A 22,573-nucleotide genomic window follows, 5' to 3' on the forward strand; every position below is an offset into this window, starting at 1 on the left:
GGGACCACAAGCATTTTGAATAAGGGATAGTGTGGGATTTTGGATTTTTTTTGTTCATATTTACCTGTCCTGGTGGTGCTCTAATGGTCCCTTGATGTCCACGGTGTCCCCTGGTGTCCACGGAGGCCTTCAGGATCCTGTCCATCGACATCTCTGGTCCCAGTGTTGCATCACCGGCACGCCCATGCATTCGCACAGTGCACCCCGACGACCAGAGATGCTGCTGAAGAGGATCCCAGAGACTGCCCTGGGCATCTATTGATGAGGTAAGTATGAAAAAAGGAGCCGGGACGGGAACAAAAACAAAAAATAACCATGGTTTTCTGAATATTTTTTTTTTTTTTGATACAAGGATAAGGAACACACGACCTGTAACATTAAGGAGTATATTTACCAGGTTTTTAGAATATGTTGCTCATAGCAATCAGATACTACATATCATTTATCTATCAGCAATCTGATTGGTTGCTATGGGCACCATCTCCACTAGTAAAAATACCCCCCAAAACAGCAGTTATTATATAACTTTTTGCTTTCAGAACCATTTGGATATTGGCTACTGCATAAATGATACCAATGCATCACTAGTGTTTTTTTATTGTGTGTCTGAAAGAAGTGTTAAAGGTGCAGTGTTTTAGTGTAGTGTTCATTTGTACATTCCCTACAGTGAGTACAAGCAGCATACAATTAGCCTTTGCTGCAGTCCTGTCACTATGACAAATGACCCTTACACAATTCTGCAGTATTATATTGATGTAGAATTACAGAGAAAGGCAGTTCACAGTTTAAATGCAGGGTTTTTGTTAGCTTTTCATTCAGCGGGTAATGTACTTTACAAACTTGCAGTGTTCTTTATTCATCTGTGTGGTGCACTTGTCACTTTCTGACATTTCCCTTAAGTGGAAGACTTACTTTAGAACATCTTGTAAAATCTTATAATGTGTAGCATTAAAGTTGATTTCATAGCACAAAAGCTAGATGTGAGTGCTGATAGAAGATATAATACTAGAATTGTTATAACAAACTGAACAAGAGAGGTTAGTACATATTATCAGAAAAAATGTCAAAGAGCATGAAACACATCTAAAAGAAAGTCTCAGTGGAGACATTTCTAAAGCCAAAATGACAATATATTAATCTGTAGATATAATGCTTGTCAGTGGCGTAAACTCGTCCCAGTTACCCGGAGTCAAGATAAATATTGGTGTCGTCCCTCCCCCCCACACACACACACCACCTTAAATAAACGGATTCAAAATCCGGACGGTTAAAATGCCGACAGCTATTGGCCGACAAGGTCAAAATCCTGACAAGGTCAAAATACTGACATTTAAAATCTCAACAAGGTCAAAATACCTACATATAGAATGTATAAAGATGAAAAATTCAACATGACTTTCGGTCGACAGGTCTCGAGGTCGACATAGGTTTTTTCACTTATTAGTCCGACTAATAACTATCATTTTAATTTATATTGTATATATTTTTTTTTATCATATATTCTTTTATTGCTTTTCCACAACTTAATACAGATACAAGTAATTGAGAGAAGGAAAAAACTCATATATAACTGCAAGTGTGTGGCAATACAATATTCCTTCTCGTACATTTACCAATATACAATATACATGTAAAAAACCTTAATCTACATCAATGCACCCCCCCCCTCCCTGTCCCCCCCCCCCCCCCCCCCCCACCGCATGTTGGTGCTGGTTCTTCTATGTTATTAATATCGGGTCTCCTCCGCCTGTTTCCCATATAGAAATCTACTCTTTTAGGGTCCTGTTCCTGTTTAACTAGTTTTTATATTTATTTATTTATTTTTTATTTTTTTGTTATATATATATCTATATTTTTTTTTAATGCATATACATATACAGGTCGAGTATCCCGTATCCGAATATCCGTTATCCGAATTATTCCGAAATACGGACATTCCAGAAAGTGAAAAAAAAAAATTTTTTTGCTAAAAACTCACTGGGGACATATGTAACAGCATCACTGGGGACATGATATGTAACTGGCACTATATATGTGCAAGACAATGATTGCTTGGCATTCAAATTCAGTGCTGAGATAGTACACACATTTTGTTTCACGTTTTGAAACCTTGTTTTTTGAACAATTAAAATATATTTGTGTGTATTTTATGTGGTAATAAAATATATTTAAGTGTATATTATGTGTTTATACAGCATAAATGCAAGATACTTCAAAATACATCATTGAAATATTAAAATATTCCGAAATACGGAATAATCCGTTATCCAAAATTCTCCTGGTCCCGAGCATTTTGGATACGGGATACTCAACCTGTATGAGCGTGTGGGTGTTCCGATTACTTTTAAAATTTTTAGTGTCTTTTATTTTAGTGGTCGGCTTTAAAGTGCAACGTGTCCGTGTATATTCAACTGAACAGCGAGATTTAACAAGATTTCGCTAGTCTTTGCTATTTTAACTGTAAAGCCCCCCCCCCCTTTTTTTTTTTTTTCTTCCCTTCCTCCACCATTTTTCCCCCCTATCTCCCTTCCTCCCCTTGTTATCAATTATATCTTAGATTAACATCATAACAGTGTACTAAAGTGCAATGAGTGCTTCGTGCCGGTGGGTGGGGTAGAGATTCAATCTCAGCCCTGATTTGCATTAATCGTGAATTAGTTATTAATATTAATTACATTCTCAGGTATACAGTTTGGACTTTGGGCCCTTTCTAATTTAATTTATGTTCTATACGTCCGTACTGGGAAAAAGATCTATCCAGCGGTGCCAGATTTTATAGAACTTAACCATTGTATTACGACTGGTATGGAGATACTTTTCATGCTTAAGGGTAAAATTGACAAGTGCTTTCCAACAAGTTGGATTTGGGGTCTTTTTTGCCATCCAATTTCTGGATATTATAACTTTTGCTAAGGCACACAGGTTGTTAATATACTGCCGGTCTCCTGGCTCCAGCTGCCTGTCAAAAATGTTTAACAAGCAGCCTCTTTCGGTTAATATTGATCTGGGGATTCCTGATTTAACTAGTATTAGTATAATCTCTTCCCAAAATCCTCGTACATGTTGGCACTGCCATATTAGATGAAAAAAGGTTCCCGGCCCAGAGTTGCACTTGGGGCATACATCCGTCGCCCGCCTGTTAAATTTCACTAGCTGTGTTACCGACATATACGCTCTGTGCAATATGAAGAATTGGACCTGTTGAGTCCTAACCGCATTGGTGGCATGTAGGGTTTTACCGACCGCCGTTCGCCACTCCTCCTCCTCAATCGGGCCCAGATCCTGCGCCCATTTATTCCGTAGCAATTCAATTTTTTCCCAGCCCCTGCCCATATTTAGGCATTTATAGAGTCTACTGACTAGTTTATTTTTCCCTCCGTTTTTCAGCATAATTTTAATGGGGGATTCCCGAAATATCGGGTGCTCCCCTCGGAATTGGGCCTGGATGGCGTTTTTCAATTGCAGATAGCGATAAAAATAGGATTTAGGGAGGCCGAATTCAACCCTTAATTCTGAAAAGGTTTTGATCCGCCTAGGAAGGTATATCTGGCCTATATTAGTCACTGAATATTTATTCCAGACTTGTCTTACTTGGAGTGAGAGTAGTTCCTTAAATGTTAAAGGATCGTCTAACGGGTGAAAAGGGTCCATGCCTTGGATATTCAGGCTTTTGTCCGCCTCCTGCCAGATTTTTATGGCTTGCCTCGCTAGTAGTGGATCTGCCTCGTACACCTGTGGTTGTAGAATTCTGTTATTCGGAGACCACTGCGAGGTGGCTAGAGCCACAGCTGCCAAGGCCAGATCACTATCCTGTTCCTCCACCACCCATGGGCGTAGTTGTGATAATTAGGCAGAGATATAGTATAGGCGGAAGTCTGGGAGCCCCAGACCCCCCGCCCCCTTGTCCATCATTAACTTGTTCAGCTGAACTTTTGGTCGAGAACCATGCCAGATAAATGATGATAACTTGCTGTTGAGTTTCCTAAATATTGTTTTAGGAGGAAAAACTGGGGAATGTTGGAATAAGTATAGGAGTTGTGGCAGAACAACCATTTTAATCAGATTAATCCGACGCATGGCTGTTAATGGTAGTTTATTTCATGACCTGAATTTAGCCTCAAGTTTATTGAGCATTGGTAAAATATTGTTCTGGGAAAATTCCTCTGAATTACGGGTAATCTGTATACCCAAATACTTAAATTTAGAAGCCCAGACTAGTGGAGAAGGAGGAGGTAGATTCTGAACCGCGGACGTGCCCAGATACAGTATATGTGATTTGTCCCAGTTTATTTTAAAACTGGAGATTTTTGCCAAAGTCGGAAATTACCTTAAGGACTATTGGGAGTGATACCCTATAGTCAAATAGGTATAGCAAGACATCGTCCGCATATAATGACACGATATCCGACCCATGTGCAACTCGTAGGCCCTTGATATCAGCATGAGATCTTAAAATAGAGGCAAGAGGTTCAACAGCTAGTGAAAACAGGAAAGGGGAAAGGGGACAGCCCTGTCGGGTTCCCCTAGTGAGTCTAAATGCAGATGATGTCCATCCATTCAGAGCCACCCTGGCGACTGGGTTTTTATATAAAAGCTGTATCCATTTTATGAAATTTTTTCCCAAGCCAAAAGCCTCCAGTGTGGCCCATAGGTATGGCCATTCCACCACATCAAACGCCTTAGTGGCGTCCAGAGACATTACTGCCGGTTGGCTGTCAGATTCAATTGGCAGCTGTAGGTGGGTGTATAACCTTCGCAAATTGGCGGAGGTAGATTTGCCAGGCATAAAGCTTGATTGATTGGGATGGATTATTTTAAGAATACACTTGCCCAGTCTGTTGGCCAGAATTTTGGCGAGTATTTTTGCCTCGTTTGATAAAAGGGATATTGGGCGGTAAGAATCTAATTTACTTGCATCCTTTCCCTGTTTTAAGATAACTATTATCTTAGCCACGGCCATTGATTCTGGTAGTGCTCCCTCTTCAAAGCTACGAGTCAGGATGGTATGAAGTAGGGGGGCAATGGTCTCACCATGCTTTTTAAAGACCTCTACCGGGATTCCGTCCAGCCCAGCTGCCTTATTCCCAGGCAGCTCTTTTATTGCCTGGCATACCTCGTTAATGTCTATCGGTTTTTCCAGTTCTTGGCAATCTAGATGGGATAGTTTGGGAAGATTAATCCTGCCCAGATAGGATTGCAGCTCATCTGGAGTTGCTTTTAGCTCCGAAGAGTATAGTTCCTTAAAATAATCACAAAACATCTTCCCCATCTGGGGTGTGTCTGTTATCAGGTGGCCATTTAGATCTATAATTGGGCCTATACATGGGGGAGGGGTTTCAGCTTTGGCCAAATATGCCAAGTATCGCCCAGCTTTGTCAGCAGTTTGGTAGGCCCCACATGACCTATGAAACATTAGTTTAGTATTTTCTTCCTGTATTGCTGATAGCCAGGTCTGATGAGCTTCCTGCCATTTTTGCCGTGTTGTATCGGTTTTTTTTCAATAAGAATTCGGCTTCTAAGTTTAAGCAATTCTCCTCCATCACCTGTAATCGTTCTTTGCCTACCTTTCTTATTTCAGCTATTCGTTTTTTAAATATGCCACGCATATAAGCAATAAAGGTATCCCACTCTACTGCTGCCGTTGCTGAACCCCTATTATTAACCCAAAATTCCTGCCATAAACCTTCAATATTGTCGTTTTGACCCATATAGTGTAACTACCTTGGGTTTAGTTTCCAAAACCCTTGACCTCGGTCTAGTGTGTCAGAGAATTCCATAATTATAGGGGAATAATCAGACACACCCCGGGGTTTATATTCTATGTTACTTATAAAAGAAACAAAAGCCTGAGATACGAGCACTAAATCAATTCTGGAAAAGGTTTGATGTGAGGCAGAGAAACATGAGAATTGCGAGGCCTTAGGGTTACACTCGCGCCAGGGGTCCACCCATCCTAAATCGCATATGAAGTTCGAGAAATGAGATTTTGCACCGGAATCTGCTACAGGGGAACTCTTCCATCTGTCCAACATTGGATCTAGAATATTATTAAAGTCCCCTGTGCAGATCACTGGTGCCGACGGGGTGGCAGCTGCAAAAGCAACTGCTTTGACTAGTACTCATATGTGAAAGGGGGGGGGACATATCCCGCCAATAGAAGTAGTGGCACAGAATTAATCACACAGTCTAGGAAGACATATCTACCCCCTGGGTCGATCTCAACCCGGTGTTTTGAAAAAGTCAAAATTTTTTAATGAGTATTGATACTCCACGTGAGGAGTTTGTAAATGGGGCATGGAACGCCCATCCCACCCACCGTTTCTTAAGTGTCATCAGTTTCCCACCCGTTAGGTGGGTTTCTGAGAGGCAAGCTATGTCTACATCATAGGATCGTAACTGGTTCATCACCAGGGACCGCTTGATCTTGTTATTTAGACCCCTGATGTTCCACGATACTAACTTAACCATCCCCCTTTTTTTTTTTTATATTGTATATTTTTTAACGTGACAGTCACTTGCTGCTATATCAATTACTCTTATTATGTGTTTTTATTTTATGTGATATTAATTCAAATGAATCCTATTACTGTACTACCCAATTGATTTGATCTACAGATTAATTTTAGCGCTGCGCCACACCCCTTTTCTTTTTCTCTTGTATATATCGGGGACTAGACAGCCCCTAGTGTGAGCCGCTTGACTATTCGTCCCATATACAGTAGGCGCCTGTTCTTTTCCAGCTTCGGCTCTGGAATACAAATATTAATATTACAGGTCATTATGCAGATTAAAATGTTTGATTGGCAAATTTCACACCTATTTTGGCAAATTTTCTTGGCACTCAAAGGGTTAAACCAGGCATGTCCAAACTGTGGCCCTCCAGCTGTTGTTAAACTACACAACCCAGCATTCCTTGCCATAGTTTTAGCATTCCCTAATAGCAAAACTGTGGCAAGGAATGACGGGACTTGTAGTTTCACAACAGCTGGAGGGCCATAGTTTGGACATGCCATGAAAATGCTGGGCGTTCGTTCCCATGGTAATGGCCCGGTGACGTGGGTGCAGGGGTGTCAACTGCCCATCCGTTTCCCGCACAGGGTGCTCAGAGATTTGAGACACAACAGATGTTTCTCAGATCTGCGAGCGCTGGAGAAATCATTTGATGGTTTCTGATCAAATGATTTCTTACCCGCACTCAAGGCTGCACATGGATGATTATGCAAACATCCATTTGCAGCCGTACGGGGAATGGCGTCATGCAAGGGGGGCGGGCAGCGTGTGGCATCTGAGGAACTCGCAATAATGCAAAATGTGCAGCTTTGCCACTCAACCATAATAAGGTCCATAGTGTAAGTGTTTGTGCCAGGTGAATATGTTATGTTCAGACCTACACACATTGCTAGGCATATGCCTCAGCATATAGGCATAAATACATGATGGTTTCTGAGAGGAAATTGTGTCCAATATCAGCTCCATGCCATCTGGGATTAGGTTGTGTTTGCAAACGTTCCACACTGTTTGGCATTGCTTGACTTCTGTTTAATAGTATTGTGCTTACCTTATAATTATTGTGTTCTATGTTCAGTTCCCTGATTGCAGAGATTGAAAATATTAATCTAAGAGACTGTTGGATCTTTGTATATTGGGGGAATTTATTAAAGCCTGGAGAGTGATTAAGACCCAACTAATCAGCTCTTACTGTACTGTAAATGCCATTTTAAAGGCCATGTTTGATAAATGTCAGTTAGGATACATACAGTACATGTGTCTGCGTGTATATGTGGTAGGAAAAATAGATTGTAAGCTCTACTGGGGCAGGGACTGATACTCTCTGTAAAGCGCTGCGGAATATGTGCGCGCTGTATAAATAACTATTAATAATTCAAGAAAAAAATAATAAATACATACTAACACACAGATAACATGCATTCATACAGCAGACTTACTCTAGCTGCGGACCTCCTCTGTGGTGCTGCCTGTCTACTGAGCGTCACATACCTTCCCCATCAAAAGGGGTTATGCAGACTTGATTGCAAGGCTGCAAATTTGCAGACTGGGCGATTAACATGTGCAAGGCCATATTGCTGGTTGTACGCAAGTTGATTGACAGAAACTGGCATTTCTGGGAGTGTCAGGGAAAAGCAGGCATGCCCAGGCTTTTGAGGGAAGGCGTGTGACGTCAGTTCCAGCCGTCATCCAACTACTTCTATTGCAGTCTTGGAGTTAAGCTGGCCATACATCAGAAAGATCGATCTTAAGATGGATTGCGCTCATGATTGTGTACAATTTCCCTTGAAATCCCCGGCAGTCCTTGGTGGTTTTTGGACACACAATCTACACACAATCGATCATATGATCAGTCATACAATCCATCTGCTACATGATTGTGTACACAAGATGTGCACACAATCTGCACACAATCCATCATACAATCACAATCCATCTGCTGATTGATTGTATGATTGTGTACACAAGATGTGCACACAATCTGCATACAATCCATCTTACAATCAATTGAGATTGTATGATTGGGTACAATATCTTTCTGATGTATGGCCACCTTAAGTCCTGGGCTACGCACAGACTGCACACAGTGGTAAAATCAGTCAGTGGCTTACAAATGGATTTGCTGCTACTCGTGATCCAGCTAATTCTCACAATTTGTGCTAAGCAATTTGTAGGTTTGCACGGGATGGGATTTCACCCTGGCTAGGTGGCATATACCTAATCGCAGGGTTCGGCAAATTAGCAGAGCAGCAATCAGGTCTTAATAACCTCCAGAACTATGATCGTGATGCCTGGCTTCCTGCTGTTGAATCTCCATGTCAAGTGGTATGGAAATGAAAGCCGTTGGATGCTGGAGCAGTAAGTCGCTGACAGCTGAAAAGGCAGTGGGCAGGCAGCTTATATGGTGGCTGCCGGGGGGGGGGGGCTGCGGATTGTGCAGAGGTAGAGACAAGCCTGTGTCTGTCTCTAAAAAAAATATCTGGCCCATCAAGAAGACGGGGGTTTCTGTGTACTCAGATCTAACCCCCTGGGTGCGCCACAGCTTGTGTTCTTATAGTTTTTATAGACCTTGGCCCAAATGTAACTACCTGTGAGCTGCAGCCATTGGGTAGATGTCATTTATGTAGGCACCAAATTTTAAGGCAAGTCCACATTGCTACTTTAAGGGGGGTATTCAATGTCAGGGGCACGGCTGTTGAGCTAGCGCGACAGCCGTGCCCCTGTCCCGTTCTCGGTTAGCTCGCCTGGAGCTCGGCAGTCGGGATTCAATGTCCCGGCCGCCGAGCGGCGAGAAGGGGGCGTGGCCGCGAGTTGCGGTCGGGAAGTGACGAGCTGCAGCCGGCAGCTCGTCACTTCCCGGCTGTTCTCGGCAGAACGAGCCCGACAGCTAGAGATGTCGGGCTCGTTCTGCCAGGAAACCCTGTTCAATGCTGTCGGGGAAGACAGCATTGAATAGGGCCCCGCAGCCATCTCCCCCGTCGGGAGATGGCTGCGGGAGCTCGAACGAGATTGCATACCCCCCTTTATCTTTAAACCACGTCGCCAACATCTCACTGATGCCTTCAGTCCACATATGGACGTTGACTTTATACATACTTGTTCTATGGCCTTTGGATTACTAGTAATCATCCAAAGAGTTAAATAACATCCAGATTTATAGGCAACACATTCAGTAATGGAATCATGAACAGGACACAAAACACATGTTAATATTATTGTTTGTCCATGTGTATCATTTAATCTACATTGTTTAATGTAGCTGTAGAGTTCTAACATCTAGAACGTCTATCAAACCTCTTCTAAATCCAAGTGTTAGCAGTAAGCACACAGTTCAGCTGGCTTACAAATGAGTTTTATGCAATAGACAATCATGATCATCTTGCTTTAATAGGTTGAATTGTCATATATGTTCAAATGCCTTAAGTTATTCCACAAAGTGCACTAAAATCAAATCCATGTATAGATATATGAATACTGAAGGTTCTGTGAACTTTGCTGTTAAATCTGATTTTTATAAAATGCCTGTATAATAGATCAGATAGAAATAACATGAGTACAATAAAAAGTAATAGGCAAATATTCCAGGCGTACAGGGCCTGATTTTGGCTCACTTGCCAAATCAAATTCTTTCTCTAATGGACATAACCATTTGCACTGCAGGGGGGCAGATGTAATATGTACAGAGACAGTTTCATTTGGGTGAGTTATTATGTTTCTGTGCAGGGTAAATACTGGCTGCTTTATTTTTACTCTGCAATATACTGTAGATATCAGTTTGAAGTAAACCCCACCCAAATCTAAATCTCACTGCATGTGTTACATCTGCCCCCTGCAGTTCACATGGTTTTGTCCATTAGAGAGAGATTTGCTTTTGCGAGTGAACCAGAATCAGGCCCACAGTATATAACCATTGCCCAGTGTTGTCAACATAATTAATATAATGATGCAAAAGTATAGAATTGTGGGAAGTTCCATTTATATGGGACTCTCCGGAAGTATTTAACAAGAATAAGGGGTCTATTTATTCATTGGATAATATCCCAAAAACGGTTTGATATTAATACAAGTGTTTTATTCAGATTTATGAAAAACTAGTGGGATTCTTTAGGGAAAATTTAATAAGAAGGCCAATCACAGCAGAACCACTGTACAAATGAGTATGGACAGGATAGACCACGATCGAACTTTATTCTGGCCTGAGAACATGGCAAATTTACAAAGCTTATGAGTTCTCAGGATGCATATTTTCAGATTGTGAACTCATTCGGATTTGGCTGCTGAGTTTCCCGGCAGTCAAATACGGATGACCATTAAGTATTGCACGGATCAAATGGCAAAGGTTCCCCCCTCGAGCATAACCAGACCCTGCTCTTTGAGCCGTCCTGGTTTCAGAAATACAGGGTAGATAAATGAGGTCTCCTTGAATTTTAGAAACCAGTTCTGGGCTCTTGAACCGGTTCTTGTTACATAATACAGGGATCTTTTTATAACCAGCACCGCTCTCCAAAATCCATCAGGGTAATGCCATAGATGGAAGACATATATACTATATATGCATAATATATATATATGTATGAATATACAGTTTATGTTTCAGTTCACATAGAAAATCTGTTCTATCATCACATAATGATATACTGTATAGACCCCAAAACCGCCCGGCCTGTTCCACTTATTTATCACTGAACTGGTCTGAAAAAACTTTGTAGAACTGCAGATGTATCCAGCCTTACCCAGGCTGTGACTATTCGCACCCGTGATTAGTTTAACACAGATATTGTGCTCATACATGTGCCCATGCATATAGTTGCGTCTTTGCCCCTAGAGATAGCATTGTAGCATTGTCTAGTTCTGGGTGCGAATAGTCGCAACCGGGTGTATTAAATCACCGCCATGACGGATGCACATGTGCATACACATTGTGCCAAAGATAAAGCTGGCTACATCTGTATACTATGTATATATTTTAGTATATAGATGGACATGATTACCATTGCTACCTTTTTATTGTTATATAATTTAATTGTTTCCAGCACAGGACCATAGGTTACTCAGCATCCATGATGTGTAATCCGGTACAAGGTCCGCCACAATAATTTATCACTTCAGAGTACTCTGTGCAGAGCCCAGTAGGACCAAAGGACCAGGTCGGTTATTCCTGGAGACAAGCAAAGTAGTGTCATGAGCACACGGGTGAGTGTGGACCTTAAAATCCTTCTTGAATCTGTCATTGCGTCTGCCAAGAGCTACAGTTTATTCTTACATAGAATGTTAAACAAGAATTTTAACAGAATATAAAGATTGTTAACCTTAAACACTGTTATTACTTCCTAATACCATATTAATGTTCAGGGCAGGGTTCGTTCTTAAATGAAACATAAAATGAAAACTATAACCTGATAGCAGACTGCTGTACAAACTCCAGAGAAATACAGGTTTCTGCATACAGTATAGTGATCCCTACAGAGTGTTGTACAAATGGCTCGCCCGGGAGCTAATGCACAATGTGATAGGCTGAGCGAGCACACCTCTGTATGGCAAGGGGCAATAGTCGTACTCTACACAAAACACATCACAGTGTACTTCAGAACTGCTCTGCTAATGAAGGCTCTTTGGTGCACGTAGACTGCACTTAGGGCCTGATTCAGTCCTAGCGAGCAGCTAAATACCCCCTCCCCCCCCCCCCGACACCTGAATTTGCACTATACACATCCGGTAGCATGCAGGCACATTGGAGAGAAATCTTTCGATGGTCGCTCACCATGGAATACATTTTTCCCCTAAGCTCCGGGGCTTTGCACATACGAATATTCGCGCATGGGTAAACCCCTAACATCGGATGGGGACGAATTCGGCCCACCGCAAGTGTGTCTGAATCACCCCCTTTAGTAGAAATGACTTCATTGTAGCGAAATCGTCCTCTCTGCTCCTTCTTTTCAAGTGTCCCTGTTTTTGTTACCATGAACCAATGACCTGGAAAACATGTAGCACACTTGTACAAATTAATACAAACCAAAATATGGTGGTGGTGGACTCTGTGCAGTCTCTGTGCTAGCTCTCACTCTCATTCCAGTTCTTGTGCTTAGTAGACTCTGTGCCAAAGTGTACTGCACATTTACAGATCTACAGAATAATGTCATCAGCTTTCCCTGTGGTCAGCAGACCCAGTGACATCATGGGGCTGCCAGTGGAAGGCAGGAGCCATGCAGCCTAAAGTGCAGTCATGTAGATCACGTAGACTAAAATATAGGTACAGTAGGCCAGGCAGGTATAAGTGTCAAGGCTGGTGTAAGGCTTTTGCCCACCTTCTACTTTTTCAGTGTTTCTCTATATTATCCTTCTTTCTATGGTACTGTACCTGGTTCCCTACATTTAACCAGTGCTTTTCCCAGTCATAGTCTCTCCTCCATGGTTTAGTCACTGCAACTTCTAGAGGGATCAGCAATGTAATTCAGGGTATAGAGGAGTCAGTAATGTACTGTAGTAGGAGACTAAGAGGCATGGGGCACAAGCCTTGGGGCAACAAGGGACACAGGCCATGCAGTAAGGGTTAGCCAAGTCTCTGGGCACGGGCCCCTACCATGTACCGGCATTCAGCGACTCCTTGTAATCTTGCCAGGTGCCTTCCATAGATCCTCTTTGTTAATGGGGGAAGTAATGCATAGCCTTCTAGATGGTGGTACTCTGGAATGAAAATACCTCCACACAACTCCAAAGGACTTAGAAGTCCAAATAGATATCAAATTGTGGTGTAGTGCTCAATGTCATATAGCAACTAACAAGGCAAATAGAATACTGGCATGTATAAAAATGGGTATGGAAACTAGGGACTCAAAAGTATTTATGCCACTGTACAAAGCATTGGTTAGACCACATCTTGAATATCGAGTACAGTTCTGGGCCCCACACTATAAAAAAGGACATCATAGAATTGGAAAGAATCCAAAGAAGAGAAACAAAACTAATAAAGGGAATTGAGAATTTAAGCTACGAGGACAGATTGAACAAATTTGGATTGTTTACGCTTGAGAAGAGATGTTTAAGGGGGGACATGCTTAATTTGTACAAATATATCAGGGGGAAATATAAGGAACTGGCCAGCGCACTTTTTAATACAAGGAAGGACTCTAGGACACGTGGGCATGAGTTTAGATTAGAAGAGAAAAGATTTTGTTCCCTTAGAAGGACATTTTTTTTCACGGTCAGGGCAAGCAAACTATGGAACTCTCTACCTGGTGAGGTGGTGTCGGCAGACAAAATAAATTTGTTTAAAATAAGGTTGGACAAACATTTATTGATTAAAAACATCCAGGGGTACAATTAAGAAAAACAATCTGTCTTTAAAATGTAAAAAATAAAGTATCAATATTGACTACATAAAAACAAAGGTTTGGCTAATAAAGCAAGGTTGAACTTGATGGATGCAAGTCTTTTTTCAGCCTTTAATACTACAGTATTTAACTATGTAACTCTGTATGCCTTGGCATGATATGTTTTGCTGTGCTTGAAAAAAGCCATTAAAGGGCTGAAACGTTGAAAGGGCTGAAGCCATTAAAGGGCTGAAGGCGGGCCCACACCCACCTCCAGGTATCAAGTTCCTGACTGTGCACTTGAACTATACATTCTGTATAGATTACCTTGTACTGCACAGGACTATGGTGTATGTATGTATGTATGTATGTATGTATGTATATATATATATATATCTATAATATATATATATATATATATATATATATATATATATATCTATATATATATATAGATATATATATATATACTTGGGAGGTTTGGCCAAGCACAACTGCCCTAGTTGCTGTTGCTGGTCGGGTGCCTCGTCAGAGGGTATGTAGACTATGATGGGTGTAGACGTAGCACTCCAGACACTTGAGTAATCCAAAATATAAAGGCTTTATTGAAGACAAGCAACGTTTCAATACTTGCCTGATGAAAATACGCAAGTATTGAAACATTGCTTGTCTTCAATAAAGCCTTTATATTTTGGATTACTCAAGTGTCTGGAGTGCTACGTCTACACCCATCAAAGGATATATATATATCTATATATATATATATAGATATATATACATACATACATACATACATACATACATACACCATAGTCCTATGCAGTACAAGGGGCCTTATTTTAGTTCACTCTTTCTGACAAAATCCTTCTTAGATGGGCAAAACCATGTGCACTGCAGGTGGGGCAGATGCAACTTGTGCAGATATAATTAGATTTGGGTGGGGTTTTATTTCAAAGTGAGATCTATATTGCAGTGTAAAAATAAAGCAGCCAGTATTTTCCCTTCACAGAAACAAAATAACTCACCCAAATCTAATTCTCTCTGCACATTTTACATCTGCCCCCCTGCAGTGCACATGGTTTTGTCCATCTAAGAAGGATTTTGTCAGAAAGAGTGAACCAAAATAAGGCCCCAGGTAATCTATACAGAATGTATAGTTCAAGTGCACAGTCAGGAACTTGATACCTGGAGGTGGGTGTGGGCCCGCCATGCAGTGTGACCCCCGGGAGGGTTCCCCCGTACCCGCATGGGCCAGTCCAAACCTGAGTGTAGGTTATGGAAGGGTTCAAAATCTCTTGGTGGGTATAGAGGGGTCAGTATTGTAGTGCATATAACTCCAAATACATTCTACACTATTGCTGAATTAAGATGAAATACAAGAATAAGTAAGCAATCCTTATTGCTTACTTACAGTATTCTTATATTTTGCATACATAGGCAAATTAAATAGGTCCAATATCAGTAAACAGGGCCATGTATCATTATGTTTTAGTTGAGATTAATTGCTATTTTTTGTATGGGGAGGGTGAAAGGATATTTCCTCCCAGGACTCCGCTTGACCTGGTGACAGCAATGAGTGTGACTCTGCATGAATGTGAATGCCTGCTATGAAGTGTGACTCTTCAGATTTTTTGTATTTTAATACATGTTCAATAAAGATTTATATGTTTATGGAATCGGTCTGACAACCTCTATAACAACCTCTATAACACCTACTTTTAACTCTCTTGTGAATTATGATTATAATTTAATACCATAGGGCCCCCATGCATTAAGTGTCCTTCCTCCACTTGGTTTAATCCAGATGAGCGTCTTCTACCCCAAGCAAATCCCATATTAAGCTCGGCCAGTTTTTCTAATAAGTGGCTATGCCGAGCTTTTCTACTGGAAGTTTTGTATGGGGTGTGATTATTGTGATTAACTGGTTACCCGTAGTCTGAGAGCTGCTGACTCTACTGGTGATTTCCTGGTGTGCTGGTTCCTCCCCCATTTTGGTTTAATAATTAATAATTGAATTAGATTCCTGATATGGTCATCTAGTATTGTTATGCTACATCTCCTCTGTGCGTGGCAGGATACTTGTGAGTTTAAGCCATGGCAAGCATCCTTTATTCCAGAATCTATGCCTACCTGCAAGAAGTAGCAAAACTACATTACAAGTGTATGCTGACCATGGAAGCTGGCTGTACTTGTACATCTTCATATAAAAAAGTCACACCGTTTCCAAAGTAAGTGGTCGTGGCTCTTCCTTCCCCCACGTCTGTCATGCTGAATATGCAACTTGTGGATTGTATTAGTTGCTTTGTGCCAAAAGACTCAACCTAGTATTTCTGATATACAGTAACTGTGATTCGCCGGAGACACAATATTTAGTGAAATAGTCTATACTCTATCTAGGTTTGTGAGTCTCAGTTGTGCCAAGTGCCATGTGTTGTATAGTGTAAAGATGCTCAATATATGAGGACACATCTGTAGGCACATAGGCAAAGTGCCTGTCACAGAACAGGTGCAGTAGATGTGGTGTCCTGTACCCCCGACCAGAGTTAGAGAAGAGGTGGGGGCCAGGTCCACTAGTCCACTTTTGCAGCAATTAAATGGCTCTGTAGGTTGTGTCTTCACCACTTCATACCTCCCAACTGTCACTCAGTTCGGAGAAACCTCAACTTTATATCCATCTCTGAATCAGGTTCTCAAGCTGTAACTACAAAATAAAAAATTATTGTTAGTCACATTTAGAGTTTGCAGTCAGTTCTACATAGGTAGCAAAATGCCATTATTTTTCACGTAATAAATCCAAATTTATGGCCATCTTTTTATAAGGCTGTTCTGAATTGTTGGTTCACATAATTTCACATTATTCTAAAATACCGTATGATATTTAAAAAGACCCTACTAGGGCAGTATTCAATCCTGGGCACTGTTTCCGACAGAGGAAACAGTGCCCTCCGCCTATTCAATGCTGCCGTTTCCCACAGCTTTGAAGGCTTTAAAACCAGTCGGATCTGTTTTGTCGGAAATGGCCATAGAGTGTCAATTCACGGCCGTTTCTCGACAATCCATAGCCGTTTTCGCCACTCGACAGGCGGAATATTGAATTCCGGCTGTTGAGTATACATTGAATACCTCCCTAGAATTTAGTAAAATAAAAATAAATTTTGTAACACAAAAATTTGCCAGACACCTTTCTATTTAACTGTATTTTGACTACAAATGGGTACTCAATAAATGGCACACTCATTTTAATTCAGTGATAAGCCCCAGACTTACATTTTGTAGTAATTATTAAATTGTTCAATTATCCGCACTTCTTACTGTAAATCTGGTGAAATGTAGATGTTATACACTGTAGCATGATAAACGGCTCCAGGAAATTCCATAAGACACTTTTTATATACAAGTTATCTTGACTCACCAGGTCCTTTAAACTTTTACAGCATCTTATTATTACATGTTCTTGCAGAAAGGATCACTTTTGAGAGATAGTATGGTCTACAGTGCTTTACAGTATTGGAAACCAAAGCGTTATGTATGTATAAGACTTCTGACTTGATTAAACTCTGTTATGCAAATGGTAATCTCTTTCCTGTTAAGAGTGCCTCTCTGTGACTGATAGCCCCAAAGTCACCTTTACTTTGTTGTACATTCCAATCGCTGATAACAGTGGAGTCACTAAGGCTGGTGCCTTAATGTACATATTATGTGTCTTTTTTTTCCATTGTCCTATTTATACTGTAAAAATGGATTTTTCTTGATAGAGGTCATTAAAAGTAAATTTACAAAATACTTTTGAAGTAAGGTATAATATTTATAGACAGCAGAGAACTCTCTTGAAGTGTTCCCTATGACAGGGGGTTTGGTTGTGGTGATGCAATTATTTTCCCACTTCCTTGTGTCTGGGTAAGAAACTACTATAGCTGCAGGATAAAGAACAAAGAATGGTAGTAAATGGTGCATCTTTCAGGTTAGATACAGTACCTTTCCTAAGTGGGGTACCACAGGGATTGGTGCAAGCAGGGCCACCAAGAGGGGGAATGAACGGGTCTAATTAAATGGGCCTGGGCTTGCTGGAGGGACCCGGTGGGGCCCTGGTCCGACCGCCTCCCCCTCTGTCCCTCCTGGGCAGCAGCAGTACCCAATTTTACCCAATTTTGATTGTGTGTAGCACACCATATATGTCTCCCAAGATGCATAACCGTACATTTATCAACATTGAACCTCATTTTCCATTTTTCCACCCACACGTACAGCATGTGGTGTGCTGACAGCAGGCTCAGCATGAGCTTCTCACTGACACTGTGAGAGTTCATGATGAGACTGCTGTCAGCACAGCAAATGCTGTATGTGTGTGCTGCTGCTACTGAAGTGGTAGCAGCAGCTCCCCCCTCGAATTTAGAGAGTTTTTTCACACTCCCCGTAATAATCTTGTGGGCGTGGCCTAATCGCAGGTGGTGGCCATGCCTCACATGATTAGGCCACACCCCCTTTTTGCCAGGGCCCAGCATACCTCTCCTGGTTGCAAGGGACGCTTCTATTTAACATATTCATAAATGATATTGAGGAGTGAATACTAAGCAATGTATCCATCTTTGCGGATGACGCAAAACTGTGCAACTTGATTACAACAGGCAAGGATGTATCCATGCTTGAAACAAACTAGATGAGTGGGTGGAAAAATGGAAAATGAGGTTCAATGTTGATAAATGTATGGTTATGCATCTTGGGAGACATATACAGTGTGCTACATACAATCGAAATTGGGTACAATTGGGTAAATAAGATTTAGATTTAGAAAAGGACATACAATAGGAGTCCGAATTAACAACAAACTGTGGTGCAATGCTCAATGTCATGTAGCAGCCAATGAGACCAACAATATACTGGCCTGTATAAAAGGGGAATGAAAGCTAGGGATACCAAAATAAGGATTCCACTGTATAAGGCATAGCTTAGACCTCATCTCGAATTTGGAGTACTATTTTGGGCTCCTCACTACAAAAAGGACATTATAGAACTGGAAAAAAGTCCAAAGAAGGGCAACCGAGCTAATAAAGGGGTTGGAGCCATTAAGATGTCAGGACAGATCAGCCAAATAAGGAATGTTTATGCTAGAAAAGAGAAGTTTACCAGGAGATATGCTTATGTTAAGCATGTATATATCGGAGACTAGGACACGTGGGCATGCTCTCAGGCTGGAGAAGAGAAGATTTCATACCCTCCAAAGAATAGGGTTTTTTTACGATCAGGGTAGTAAAAGTATGGCACTCTCTTCCAGAAGAAGTGGTGTCGGCAGACACAATAAATATATTTAAATTAAAGTTGGACAAGCATTTATTGGATAAAAAACATCCAGGGGTACAACGGATAAAAATAATTTAAGCATAACGTGGAATTGTAGTAAAAAATTTAAATGGAGATTTAACATTGAGACAACACCCTCCAACGGGTTTGATACGAAATCCTATGCTTGGCACACTAAGTGGACACCCACAGAGGGAGAAAGTGTTGGGATTTCGGCGGTCGGGATTCTGGCGTCGGGATTTTGAACGCTGGGATTCCAACCGCCAGGATTATAACTGCATCCCCCTCTAACAGATCCTGTAAAAGGATGAACTTTATGGACGTAAGTCTTCTTTCAACCTAAACTACTGTGTTACTAATTGTGCAGATCATGACATTACAGTGTGGAGGAGGGTCATTTTAACACATTTCACATCATCAAATCCATGTCTATGTCCATATTAATCTATTTATACATAAGAGCGTGATTTCACTAGACTGGAGCTTTTCATGTTCTACAATGACCTACAGTAACTGTCCGTAATTTAGAATAGAAGTCAGGCACTATGTGGCTCTAATAGCATAAACTGTGGATTATAGACTTACTACGTGGTGCTAGTGGTAATTCACCCACTATCTTCTTGTCCACAGCCTGTCATCATTAATATTGGTACTTGCATCTGAACAATGTTATGCTGTGTACACACGGTCCGATTTCCTTTCCGATGTTGACGATATAGTCAACATCGGATCGGCATCGGATCAACATCGGATGCAGATCGCAAGGGTTTTAACCCTTGCGATCCCGATCCGATCCCGATGCGCGTTCACATATCGGAAGCCAAAAAGTCTTGGCTGCCTTGTCTATATAGTGCAGATCTGCACTATATAGTCAAGATAGGATGCAAATCGGATGTGCCTTAAGATCCTATCCACGATCCAATCTGATCAGATCGTGGATAGGATCTTAAGGCACATCTAACGTGTGTACACACCATAAGATGTATATGGCGCTGTGGCCAACTAAGGGGTACATTTTCTAAATCTTAACATGAAATCATGTGATGCTGCTCAAAGCAACCAATCAGCTTCTGTCTTTCATTTTTCTATTGCATTGTAGAAATTGATAGATAGGGCGGTATTCAATTGTTTTTCACCAGCTTTTTAGTTTGCTATCCCCAGGGGTGGTGAGCTGAATGCGGGAATGTGTGGTTAAACCTAACCATAATGAGCGTCATATGCTCAAAAAAATAAATCAATTGAATATCGCCATATGATCTCCTGGCATTTTAGATGGGAGATCGGGTGTGATATAACAATTGAATACCACCTTTAGCATCTGATTGGTTGCTATGGGCAACATCACCTGTTTTTTTTTAAAAGCTTTAGTAAATTTACCCCTAAGAATCAGACATTTTGTCCTAATTTTCCTTAAATCATATGCCTTCCTGGCAATTCATTATGAACCCATATTAAGACACTTTTTTCCTTTGTGAGTTGTCCCCTTGTACTACTGGGCCCCACAGCAGTCACACAAAAAACTATAGTTACACAGTAGCTACAGATATGAGCCATATATAAATAGAGTCAGATAATTCACATTGTTTTGTATAGTGGTCCTGATATTCCTATCTTGTATCCGCAACATACATAACACTCTCAACTTTATTATAGCCACCTCTATGCACCAAAGTGTCACATACATAATGCTACAAAATAAAATATCACTGTAATACTACAAACACAACAAGGTGCAGTAACACTTAATAGCCCTCCGTGTTTTCTTCAAATGAAAAAAGCTGAGTCTTGCTTTACCATCGGGTATAATGACTAGTAATACCTTGTTCCTAGATCAATTAGACTGGATGAAAGGAATGCCTCTGTAATACAGCTTTTGCAGTGTGAAGATTTTCAGAGTAAAAATAGCTTTTCAAAGGAAACCAATTCCATTTGTTCAGTCACCTTAGATACATAATAAGTAAGCATCACTGTTGTATCATTCTGAAGGATGACAGTGTTTACAGCCTGAACGCAACCTCTACCATACACTAACAGACATTCCATATACTTCACGCAACTTCAAATCCATTACAGCACATGCAGTAGGTTCACAAAGCTTTCAATATATAAATGATCCTTGTGTAAGTGCATTTTAAATTATTATTAATTGTATTTTATAACATGCTACAATCTGATAGTCTTCTGCAGCTTGTTATACTGTCTAGCGCTGTGGCCCTCCAGCTGTTGTGAAATTACACATCCCAGCATGCCTTGCCATAGTTTTAGCATTCCCTAATAGCAAAACAGTGGCAAGGCATGATGGGACTTAGTTTCTCAATAGCTGGAGGGCCATAGTTTGGCCATGCCTGGTGTAGTGTTTCCACAATCATTCAGGGCTCCACTCATAAGGCCTAACTTACTGGGATGCAGTCAGTGGGGGAGATCTGCTGCATTTTGTTATAGTTAAAACTTTTCACATATTTTTGCAAAATTTTTAGAGTGCATTATATAACACTTAAATTGGGGCACAAATGGTTCCAACGCAGTATAGACCTTATTCAGGTCTGTTTGCAGCAGGGCTGCCTTCACACGGGGACCAATGTTGTTTTACTGCACATGCGCATTTCTGCACGCACCCAGGACAGCAGGTGGGGGGGCGGAGAGCAGCATGTGCATTCCCATGAGAATGCTGGGTTTTCTCATGCTAATGAGGCCATGAATAGGGTGTGGCGGGCGGACAGCTGACATCACTAGATGTCAGCTGCCCGCCCATTTCCTTCCCAGCGTGTACACATATGTAAGGTTGCTCAGAGCAACTTTACATATGCGTGCACCTTCCACATCTTTCGATGGTCGGCAACCATCGAAAGATGTGGGTGGGTCCCCCTGGCCTGCGAATGGATGCTACTGTGTAACATTCATTTGCATGCCCTGCATGTGAATCGTGCTTGCAAATGGGTGGTGGCAGCCAACTATTTGCAAGGCGGGGTTTGGTGGACTCCCTATGTACTTATATATCGGTGGTTCCCAAACTTTTTTAAAACAAGGCCCCTCGGAGTATCAGAATTTCTTTCACCGCACCCCTAAGCCAAAAGTTTCTCATCGAAGAGTCAGAGAAAAATATGAAGTTACTATACAGTATGTAAATTATGTTTTTGTCTCATCCTTAGTGTCAGTTATGTGGTAATGCATATGGGGGGGGGGGGGGGGGCAATTCAGGCGTTTACCTGCTTGCTAGGCAGCATATAGATGGAGCCTAGTGAGCAGGTCTGAATTAGGCCCATGATTAACTTCTGTTTGTCCACAATTTTACTACAACACTGGCCATAATTAACTTGAACTGGTCATGGACAACCAATCCCACGAGAAACCACAGTTTGCCACGGCACATAGTTCGGGAACCATTGGCTTATATGAATAATTTTGGTGAAATATGAACAATTGGGCATCACAATTATGAATGTCATCATTCACTGGTC

General features: G+C 41.2%; 1 protein-coding gene across 2 annotated transcripts in view; it reads left to right on the top strand.

The window, feature by feature from the left end:
- HRH2 (histamine receptor H2) overlaps positions 1-22,573 on the top strand; it is a 126,456-nt gene that overhangs the window by 101,490 nt on the left and 2,393 nt on the right. Inside the window, exon 3 of one of the 2 annotated variants that reach the window (XR_014473381.1) lies at positions 11,541-11,700. The exons of the other annotated variant lie outside the window; for it this stretch is intronic. The gene's annotated coding sequence lies outside the window, so the exon portion shown is untranslated. The remainder of the gene's footprint in view (positions 1-11,540; positions 11,701-22,573) is intronic. 2 annotated transcript variants of the gene reach the window in all.

This window comes from Crinia signifera, chromosome 4 (assembly GCF_055691185.1).
Source record: "Crinia signifera chromosome 4, ASM5569118v1, whole genome shotgun sequence".
NCBI lineage: Eukaryota > Metazoa > Chordata > Amphibia > Anura > Myobatrachidae > Crinia > Crinia signifera.